The sequence below is a fragment of the Taudactylus pleione genome, unplaced genomic scaffold (assembly GCF_031769625.1).
Source record: "Taudactylus pleione unplaced genomic scaffold, aTauple2 ptg000138l, whole genome shotgun sequence".
In the NCBI taxonomy this organism is placed as follows: domain Eukaryota; kingdom Metazoa; phylum Chordata; class Amphibia; order Anura; family Myobatrachidae; genus Taudactylus; species Taudactylus pleione.
Genome location: NW_028284540.1, coordinates 13,312,747 through 13,324,691, shown reverse-complemented (window position 1 = coordinate 13,324,691; position 11,945 = coordinate 13,312,747). Strand labels below are relative to the sequence as shown.

Here is an 11,945-nt window from a genome sequence, read left to right as displayed (position 1 = left end):
TTACCCAGATATGACAGGCCTTTTATGTTATTCTGTCATGAAACACAAGGACATGCTCAAGGGGTGTTAGTGTAGGAACATGGTGGTAAACAAAGGCTCCTGGCATATTATTCATTGCAGCTTGATAGTATAATCAAAGGAGCACCTTCTTGTATAAGAGCAGTAGCAGCTACAGCTATGCTTAAAGACAAGGCAGCAGATTTAGTGCTGGACCACTCATTGATAATACAGGTTCCCCACTCAGTAACAGAAATACTTAACCAGGCCAGAACTAAGCATCTTTCTGCAGCCAGGTTAACCAAGTATGAAGTAGCCCTACTAAGCCCTACCAATGTGACCATTAAGAGGAGCACAGTGTTGAATCCTGCTACATTGCTTCCAACGCAGAATTCAAAAGAGGGGAATAGTGATGGACACATACATACACCTGTTGACAACATACCAGGTAATGGCAATAAGGAACACAACAGTGAGGATGATGAGGGGGATAATGTACTGCAAATACAGTCACATAAAAATACAAATCAAAATTTTTCTGACCATGATTGTCTTGAACTTCTGAAAATGGAAATGAAGGAACTAGAAAATGTGAGAGATGTTCCCTTATCTAATCTGGACTGGGAATTGTTTGTAGATGGCTCTAGATATTATCATGATGGGTCCCCAAGAACAGGGTATGCAGTCACCACCATAGATGAGGTATTGATTCAGCAACCACTCCCACCTTCCTGTTAAGCACAAGAAGCAGAGTTGAGGGCACTCACTGAGGCATGTATAATGGCTGAAAATCAGACAGCAAACATTTACACTGATTCCAGGTATGCCTGGGGTGTGGCCCATGATTTTGGGCCTATTTGGAAGAGTAGGGGTCTTATGGGCTTGGCTGGTAAAACCATTAAGCATGCTGAGCTCATTAGATCATTGTATGCAGCCTTACAGCTTCCAAGTAGAGTAGCCATTTTAAAGGTGCAAGCACACACCAAGGAGAAAACAGCTGAGGCCAAGGGGAATGCCAAAGCAGATGCTGCGGCTAAGCAAGCTGCCCTGTTACCTATCCCAGCCCTCTATGGTATAGAAACAGACACAAAGAAAGACTCCTTGGACATACAGGCTTTACACCAGTTTCAAGAACAAGCCACAGAAGGCGAAAAGAGAGGCTGGGAAAAAGAGGGAGCCACCTGTGTTAATTTGCATTGGGCTAAAGCCACCAGGTGGTGCCTCCCCAGGGCCTTAAATCCCCTGATGACCCAGCTGGCCCACGGTCCAGTGCATAATTCAAAGGAGGCCATGGTAAACACGGTGCACCAGCACTGGATAGCACCAGGCTTTATTGCAGCAGCTACATTGTATGTAGCATCATGATGGTGTGTGGGAAACACAATCCAGGACAGACAGTAAAAGTACCACAGAGACATGCACCAAAGCCATTATACCCGTTTCAGAGACTGCAGACAGACTATATTCAGTTGCCTTGGGTGGGGACATATGAGTACGCCCTCGTTTGTACAGACCTCTTCTCTAATTGGCCAGAGGCCTGGCCAGTTGCTAAAGTCACTGCAAAAACAACAGCTAAAAATTTAATAAGTTAAGTAATTTGCAGATATGGTATACAAGAAACTATAGAGTCTGATAGAGGGTCACGCTTTAAAGGAGAATTTATGCAGCTTATCATGAAGGATATGGGCATTGAACAAGCCTTTCACACCCCTTATAGGCCTCAGGCCAGTGGGCATGTAGAGAGACTAAATTGTACCCTCAAACTAAAGATACAAAAGATGATGGCACAGACAGGCAAGATATAGGTGGACTGTCTGCCCATAGCTTTATATTCAGTAAGAACCACCCCCAGTAAGAAACATAAGTTGTCACCTTATGAGATATTATTCTTAGGACCTCCTAAGACAGGGTGTTATTTCCCCCAACAGTTGCAGCACAATCATGCAAATTTAACAGACTATGTAGCTACTCTTTGTATTCAAGTGAATAACATCAATTCTTTAGTTTTCTCCTCCCTTCCAGACCCAGAAGCAGTACCTGGTGTACATTCATTGGAACTGGGCGGTTGGGGATACACTAAGAGACACGTCAGAAAGTCTCTGGAGCCAAGATTTGATGGTCCATATCAGGTTCTGTTGACTACACCAACTTCAGTGAAAATAGGAGGAAAGAGCACGTGGATACACGCCTCACATTGCAAGAAGTTGATGGTCAAGATTGAACCACCATCATGAATCCTTTTTGTGTGATAATGTTGGCTATACTTAGTCTAAGGGTATTGCACACACACAGGGGACAACAGGAGGACAAATAGAGTACTCTAGGATAGTCTATGGTAACCAGGCTTACCAGTTACATAGATTTAATGTAACCTGGTCAGGAGGTTCAATATATGTAGAAAGTTTGGGACAATATAATATAAGGCATCTCTATTGGGCACCAAGGGAGCATGATAATATTACTATCATAATTGGAATAAAAATTAAGTGTTGTACTGATAAGTTTACGGGCTATAAACGATTTAAGAAAATGTGGGCACAGGGTATTCAATGTGTCAATAGTACAGACCCTGGTATACCCATAGGAAGCCCAACAACTATAGAAAGAGGTGTAGTGCTAGTTTGCACTAATACCACACAATTACCAAATAATTCAGTAATAATGACAAGGATGTATGTCCTAAATAGCAGGCCCACTATAAGGGATGACTCACTAGTTAAATTTCTCTCCACTTCTGTAAATGTAGGTACCAAAATACAAACCACTATATTAAGATTTAATATTTCTTTCCCCCAGATCCAAAATACTATAGCAGACAAAAGAGAGAATGGTATGATACATTGCTAGGAGCATCAGGTACAGGTATAGGGTTACTTAATAGTATAGATATAGAAACTTTAGCCAGCAAAATGAGTAATGCACGAGAAGATATGAGAAGATTAGTTACAATGCAAGCTACATGGATGCCTACAGTATTTACCCCATTACAGGCCAGTATATCTTGGGATAATGAATATATACAGGTGTTCAATAGCACATTGTTTAACACACTTTACCTGTCAACAAATGTTTCTGAACTGTTTAATTGGACTGAATGTTCTCTCTGAACCATGCATCAAAATATGCAAAAGGGCAAAGCACAAACACAGTTAATGACAGGTAACGAACAAGTATACAGAAGGATGTTTAATATATCTACTTTGTTATGGATACAAGTTCAGGGAAAGAAGATGTTGTGTACTGACAACTTTTGCACGGGTGAAGTTCATGTGTATAATGTCACACAGAAACAGGTTATGTGTAAGTACTTCATCTTACCAGTCCCCTTGTGGAAAACTACTGGAGGCACTCAGTTGTGGACTACCCAGATGAGAGGTGCACACATAGACACCAGTAATAGGACATATGACTTAGCCCTATGTACTGATACCGATGATGGATTAGTATGTCCTCATCAAACACAGCTATATGAACCTTGTAAGTTAGAACACCCAACCAGTGTATGAAACTGGGAATTGCATGATAAAGAGGTGGATATATTTATAGAGGTAGAGCCTCAGGTTGCATGCCTAGTCACATACAGTCAGGTGCATAAATATTGGGACATTGACAGAATTTTCATATTTTGGCCTCTATTCACCACCACAATGGCTTTGAAATGAAACAAACAAGATGTGCTTTAACTGCAGACTTTCAGATTTAATTTGAGGGTAATTACATCCAAATCAGGTGAATGGTGTAGGAATTACAACGGTTTCTATATGTGCCTCCCACTTTTTAAGGGGCCAAAAGTAATGGGACTATCAACTCAAAAGCTATTTCATGGACAGGTGTGGGCTATTCCCTCATTATTTCTTTATCAATTAAGCAGGTAAATGGTCTGGAGTTGATTATAGGTGTGAAATTTGCATTTGGAATCAGTTGCTGTCGACTCTCAATATGAGATCCAAAGAGCTGTCACTATCAGTGAAGCAAGCCATCATTAGGCTGAAAAATCAAAACAAACCCATCAGAGAGATAGCAAAAACATTAGGTGTGGCCAATTCAGCTGTTTGGAACATTCTTAAAAAGAAAGAAAGCACCGGAGAGCTCAGCAACACCAAAATACCTAGAAGACCACGGAAAACAACTGTGGTGGATGACAGAAGAATTATTTCCCTGGTGAAGAAAAACCCCTTCACAACAGTTAGCCAAATGAAGAACACTCTCCAGGAGGTAGGTGTATATGTGTCAAAGTCAACAATCAAGAGAAGACTTCACAAGAGTGAATATAGAAGGTTCACCACAAGATGTAAACCATTGGTGAGCCACAAAAACAGGAAGACCAGATTAGAGTTTGCCAAACAACATCGAAAAAAGCCATTACAGTTCTGGAACAACATCCTATTGCAGAGGAGACAAAGATCAACTTCTACCAGAGTGATGGGAAGAGAAGAGTATGGAGAAGGAAAGGAACTGCTCATGATCCAAAACATATCACCTCATAAGAGAAGTATGGTGGTGGTAGTGTCATGGCGTGGGCATGTATGGCTGCCAATGGAACTGGTTCCCTTGTATTTATTGATGATGTGACTGCTGACAAAAGCAGCTGAATGAATTCTGAAGTGTTTTGGGCAATATTATATGCTCATATTCAGTCAAATACTTAAGAACTCATTTTACGGCGCTTCGGAGTGCAGATGGACAATGATCCAAAGCATACTGCAAAAGCAACTAAAGAGTTTTTTAAGGCTAAAAAGTGGAATGTTATGCAATGGCCAAGTCAATCCCCTGACCTGAATCTGATTGAGCATGCATTTCACTTGATGAAGACAAAACTGATGGGAAAATGCCCCAAGAACAAGCAGGAACTGAAGACATTTGCAGTAGAGGCATGGCAGAGCATCACCAGGGATGAAACCCAGCATCTGGTGATGTCTATGCGTTCCAGACTTCAGGCTGTAATTGCCTGCAAAGGATTGGCAACAAAGTATTAAAAAGTGAAAGTTAGATTTAGGATTGTTTAGTTTGTCCCATTACTTTTTGCCCCTTAAATAGTGGGAGGCACATATAGAAACCATTGTAATTCATAAACCATTCACCTGATTTTAATGTAATTACCCTCAAATTAAATCTGAAAGTCTGCAGTTAAAGCACATCTTGTTTGTTTCATTTCAAAGCCATTGTGGTGGTGAATAGAGGCCAAAATATGAAAATTCTGTCAATGTCCCAATATTTATGCACCTGACTGTATTATATGAATACAACTTCCCTCTATAATTAACCAAATCCTTTTTCCGGATGCTTACTTAATGTTACACACCTCAGGTGGAAGAACACTACTTATGTGTTCTATGCAAAGATACAAGAAGATGTACAGTTTGAATTTCAGGTGACTGAGATACCACCCCATAACCTTACAGTTAATCTCCAAAGTATCATTAATGCCATTAATAATACAGAAAAACATGCTCACCACTTACAGAAAGTAAACTATTCTGCCCATCATGCACAAATGCAGACAATTGTAGAAGCAGAGAAATTGGTGGAAGTAGCCACACAATTAAAAGATAATTTACAGCACCATTGGTGGGATGTGTTCACAGGTAACTCACCTTCAGTCAAAAGGATGTTTAGTGGTCTCATTCATCCAGTAATCATTATAATCATTGTATTAATTTTGCTCATTTTGTGGAATTGCTATCTATCTTATAATTTTAGGAAAATGGTAAATAAAGCATCTGCACCGGTAGGGACTCTCTTTGTCACACATACGAAGAGTGCCTCTGAGTGGGAAAAGTGTTTAGTGTGTGAAAGAATGACACTGATCACACCTGAGAAGAAATGTGTTTTCTGTAGTACTGTTATTGGAAGAAACCCCTCTTTCTAGGGAAAGATGCGCCGGGATTCTTGGTATTCAGGTGATGAATGATGCTTGCATCTACTTGCATAGGGTGACTATGGAAGAAATATAGTTCCTATGAAAGCCATGACTCCAATAAGGGAAAGATATTATTTTTTAATAAAAAGAGGGGATTGTGAGAGTCTATAGTAATTTACAGTGTTTATTTAAAACATACTGTAAGATTCATCAGTATTTATGAGAAAAAGCCCTTTTACACAAATATCATGAGATTAAACCACCATTATACTGAACGAGCAGTTAAAAGACAGCAGCAGCTGAATGATCCCAGAATAGGATACCAAGTCTGGACACTGTGAAAAAAGTCAAACTGAAGATGCATTGACACATCCTATGTACTTGTTAAACCATTCATATGTATTCTTTTCTGTCAAACCATTTTTGGCAAATGTTTTTGACAGCAGTTTTCTGAACTTGTAAAAGACGGCTCAAAGGGGATGTGCCTCTGAGAGCTGAGTGGATTCATCAGAAGTGTGTGTGTTGAGTTTTTCTCATCTCCCCAGCTGGCTGGAAGGAAAATTAATAAAGCACAGGAGTAGTGTTTCGCATACCGTGATCCAGGGGTAGGAAGCTCCATCACCCTAACAATGGGAACAAACTTCCTATGGCTACCATTCACTCCAGGACTTCAGAAGTCATCATGCAAGTTGGAGCCCTTCATAAGGAATTGATTTTGTTTTACATACTCCCGACAGCGGAAAATCCAATTGTTCTGGGTATTCCGTGGTTATGCAGGCATGCTCCAATTTTGGATTGGAATGAACCTCAAATTCTGTCATGGGGATCACAGTGCCATCAGTCATGCTTACCATCCATCAAACCACCACCATGTGTCATTCAGAGTTCAACCATCTTCTCAGAGAGTTCACTTCCTGATCCATACCGGTCCTTAGAGGATGTATTGAGTAAGAAAGCCACTGAAACACTTACAGCCCATAGTGAGTGGGATTGTGTTATAGATTTACTTCCAGGAAAGATGCCTCCTCGTGGAAGAGTATTTCCCCTTTCACTTCCTGAAACGCAGGCGGTGTCCGAATACATCCAGGAGAACTTGGAGCGAGGATTCATCAGGGAATTAAAATCACTTGCGGGAGCGGGGTTGTTTTTTGTTAAAAAGAAAGATGGTAGATTGAGACCATAAATAGACTATCGGGGCCTGAATGCCATCACTGCTAAGAACGATACCTGCTACTACTAATCTCGGAAATTTTCGATCGCATAAAAGGAGCAGGGATTTTTTCCAAGTTAGACCTTTGTGGGGCCTATAACTTAATCAGAATTCAAGATTGGGATGAGTGGAAGACAGCCTTCAACATGCGTGATGGACATTACGAATACTTGGTTATGCCTTATGTTTAAGCAATGCTTCAGCAGTTTTCCAAAAGTACATGAACAACATTTTTCAAGACCTGTTATATAAGTATGTCATGGTGTATCTGGATGATATCCTAATCTTTTCCAAGGACTTAGTGAGTCATCGTGAACATGTATGCGAAGTACTGTCACGACAATGACTAATCGACTCTTTTGCAAACTGGAAAAATGCTCCTTCAAGCAAAAGTAACTGCCATTCCTGGGTTACATTATTTCGGGTTCTAGACTTCAAATGGATCCTGAGAAGCTATCTGCCATTGTTAACTGGCCCTGACCGGTGGGATTAAAATCAATTCAGTGTTTTCTTGGCTTCTGTAACTTTTACCGGCAGTTCATCAGGAATTACTCATCTGTTGCTGCTCCAATTAATGCTCTCACCAAGAAGAGTCAAGATACCCGGGTGTGGACGCTTTTTGCAGAGGAAGCATTCAACCAATTGAAGCAGTGTTTTATCTCCGCACCTATTCTGAGACAGCCTGATTGTGATCAGCCTTTTTTTTCTGGTGATGGATACTTCTACAGTTGGAGTAGGCACAGTACTTTCACAAAAGGATGAGGATGGGAAGTGGTGTTCTTGTGGCTTCTTTTCCCGCAAGTTTTCAACCCCAGAGAAAAACTATGCTGTTGGGGATAAAGGACTGTTGGCCATCTAGTTGGCTCTTCAGGAGTTGCGAAACATGCTGGAGGGGGCAAAATTTCCTGTGACAGTCTACACAGACCACTAGAATCTTATATACCTCAGGACCGCTCACTGTCTAAACTATCGGCAATCCAGATGGTCTCTATTCTTTGATCTTTTCAATTTGGTAATCACCTATCGTCCAGGCAGCAAAAATATTAAAGCTAATGCATTGTCCTGGGCATTCTGTTCCACTTAGGAAGACGAAGTTCGGGAGAAGAAGCTAATTCTGAATCCAACTTGCTTCTTAGCGGTAACCACTAAGGTCAGGATACCACCAGGGAAGTCATTTGTGGCACCTAAACTCCATGCAAAGCTGTTACATTGGGCACATGGCTTTCTTTTTACTGGCCATTTAGGGGTGAAGAAAACTCTGGAATTAATCCTTAGGAATTATTGGTGGTCTACTGTCCGTCAAGATGTCAAAGATTTTGTGGCAGCTTGCACTATTTGTGCTCAACATAAAGTCCCACCCCACCCACTTTGGGAGATCTGCATCAATTATCTGTACCCAACCGTCCATGGACCCATATTTCGATAGAATTTGTCACCGATTTGCTGTTATGCCAGGATTTCAACACTATCTGGGTAGTGGTGGACAAATTTTCCAAGACAGCTCATTTCGTCCCATTAAAAGGTCTACCTTTGGCCCCAAAGATTACAGAGGTGTTCATGAGGGAGATTTTCAGGTTGCACGGATTTCCTATAGAAATTGTGTCAGACCGTGGGGTGCAGTTTACTTCTAAATTCTGGAGGGCATTGTGCAGATGTTTTGGAATCAATTTGAGCTTTTCATCAGCCTACCATCCTCAGAGTGATGGTCAATCAGAGCAGGTGAATCAAGATCTGGAAAAGTTCATTCGAATGTATGTATCGGTTGGGTCTCCTTATTGCCATGGGCTGAGTTTTCTCATAACAATTTGCTTCATGAGTCAGCAGGTCACTCTAAATTCTTTATTCAGTATGGATTCCATCCCATGTTACCAGAATTGCCAGCGTTGGGTTCGGTTTCACTTCCAGTCGTTCATGATACAGTTAGACATTTCCTCAGTATTTGGAGGGAAGTAAAAAAGAATGGTACAAGGTGTTTGCAGACAGGAGAAGAAAGAGGATACCTTTATTATGTGCGGGCGACAGAGTTTGGCTGTCAACCAAACATTTGCAACTGAAGGTGCCTACAATGAAATTTGCTCCTAGATTTATTGGGCCATTCCAGATTCTGCAAGTGGTAAACCCAGTGGCATATCGCCTAAAGCTTCCTGACACACTTAAAATACCAAATGTTTTTCATGTCACCCTTTTGAAACCATTAGTTCTGAATCGATATTCAAAGCACGATGATCCTCCTTGCAGCTTTTCCAGCAGATCATCAGGAGGAGTATGAGATAAAACAGATTTTGGGTTCTAGAATATCTCGAGGTACAGTCCAATTCTTGGTAGACTGGAAAGGATATGGTCCGGAAGAGCGCTGTTGGATTAAGGCCTCAGACATTCAAGCAACCCAACTTCTTCAGAAATTCCATCAGAAGTTCCCTTGCAAACCATTTGTGGGGTGTTCGGTGCCCACTCCTAGAGGAAGGGTAATGTCACAGTGCGCCGGCCGCTGGCACATACTTACCAGGTCTGGCGGCACTGGTCTGCAAGGGGACAGCGGGCGGGGTGTTCCCAGCATCTGCTGCTGGTCCCCGTCACTCCTCTCTCTCCCTGATGCAGACGGGCACGGCACCCTATGTGCGCGCGCGCCGACCTGTTAAAGATTTAAAGGGCCATACACGCCCCTTTAGTGAGGTTTCAGGAAGTGACTAGGATAGCCCTGCATATATAAGGGAGACTCTGGGAACACTCCAGTGCCAGAGTATAGGCTCCATTACCATACTCCAGCATTCTAGTGCAATTCCTGTTATCGTGATTCTTACCTTTGCTTGTTTTAGGCTCTGATCTTGTCTAATCCCCTGCTACTGCATCTGATATCTGGTTCTGACCTCAGCTATCCCTGTGACCCGTTTACATCTGCTCCCTTGTACCATCTCGCCTGTTGATATTGACCCGGCCTGTTGACTACGTTTATTCTTCTGCACTTCGTTCAGTGTACACCAGCACCTGTATTGGGAAACCTAACCTGTGGGCCGCGACCTGTGTGTTGGACGCAGCTAAGTCCATACCTTCTTGCGAAGGTCCCTGGTGATTACTGTCGGCACATTAGACTCCGCGCCCCAGGCATAGGCCCTAAATTTCCCTAAATTCCCTAAAATTCCCTAAATACAGGTCGCATTCATAATCCATCCAAGAGTTTGTGACACTATGAGATCTGATATCATCTATGGTTTGCGCATGTTCAAAAGAGACTTGACTCATGTGGCTGTGCAGTTTATATTGCATACCCTACGGGTGGGCTGGCTTCTTTCCGAACTTCAAGATAAACTTCTTTTCTGACTTGGGGGTGGAGCCCATACCTCGGAGAGGAGTCTCTGTCTGCATCCTGGCCCAATGTAATTGTGTGTAAGAGCCAGAGCTGATGGTGGTGCAGAGGGAACTAAAAAAAATAGTGTTTCTTAGTTTGTACTTCACAATTGGCAGCAATGGAAGCTGTATGATGCTGCAAAGGATGACAATTAAATGTTTTTAAGGTGGTATTTTAGCTAAGGCCTTCACCATATAGATATATGTGAGTTTTAAGTTGCTTAAAAATGTGTTAATACACTAATGTTACAAAAAATTATGCTTCTTTTACTAATTATATTTGTAAACTCCCATTTTGTACTTTTGGATCCTGCAAAAGTAGAGCTGAGAATAGCACAGTTGCAGGAAATAGCTACTGAGCTCCTCACGATGCAGACTGCCCTGGCCACTATTAATACCAATGTGGGGAAGATTCTTAATATTATTGAGAAATTATTGTTTATTTTTTGTTAGATTCAATTTTATGGTATATTGTTACTTGCTTTAGTTCTTTTATTCACAGTGTTTAATAAAAAAAAAGTTTCTTAAAAAACTGTTGTGTGTGATCAGACAGACAGACAGACAGACAGACAGACAGATAGATAGATAGATAGATAGATAGATAAACATGGTGCCATTTAATGTTTGATTCTTAAAAGACTTCGTAATGGAGGTTTGCAATGTCACCTGTTTATTGATTAATTTAAGTTTAATTGGACCTTTCACTTTGACGTCAGTGCAGGATGAAAATAAACTTTGCAGAAAACAGTACTTTTTGTGGAGCAGCTTATAACCTTTTTACATTTGCTGGTTGGCTTAAATATGTATGTGTATGTACAAGTCTGTGTTTTTTAAAGGTATAAATAAAACATTAAAGGCATACCAAGCAAGATAGCACTAGCATAATGAACATACTTTGAACTACACACGCATGTGGAGATGCGTTTGCATTGCGTCCAACACAGACTCAGACCCTTTGTGTTATATTAATACATTTCTTTCACCACCAGGTGGCAGTATAGAACCACAAGATGAATTGTGCACGAATTGTGCACGTGGCATGTCTACTTTCTGCACAAATTCACCCACATAACTGTCTCTAGATCATCTTACATCAATCGGGGAGATTAATATTTGTTTATTTATTACCAGTTATTTATATAGCGAACACATTCTGCAGCACTTTACAGAGAGAATAATTGGCCATTCAAATCAGTTCCTGCACCAGTGGAGTTTACAATCTATAGTCCCTATCACACACATACACACTAGGGTTAATAATTTTTGTTGGGAGCCAATTCACCTACCTGTATAATTTTGGAATATGAGAGGAAACCCACGCAAGCACAGGGAGAATATACAAACTCCACACAGTTAGGATTTATCAATTCTTGAATAGAGATAAAGGGGCCTATCCATCAACACTAAAATAAGGTTTTTAAGGACATTTTCCTTAAATAACGTTATTTTAGTATTCATGAAGAGACTTAACACAGGATATATCACTGATATCTCCTGGTTAAGTCCACCTGCGTTAATTTTCACACTCCCCAT

The 11,945-nt window shown here is 41.1% G+C and overlaps 1 pseudogene; it reads left to right on the top strand.

The window, feature by feature from the left end:
* The first annotated feature begins 2,526 nt into the window (after positions 1–2,526).
* Positions 2,527–9,020, top strand: LOC148522841 (uncharacterized; annotated as a pseudogene).
* Positions 9,021–11,945: the final 2,925 nt, after the last annotated feature.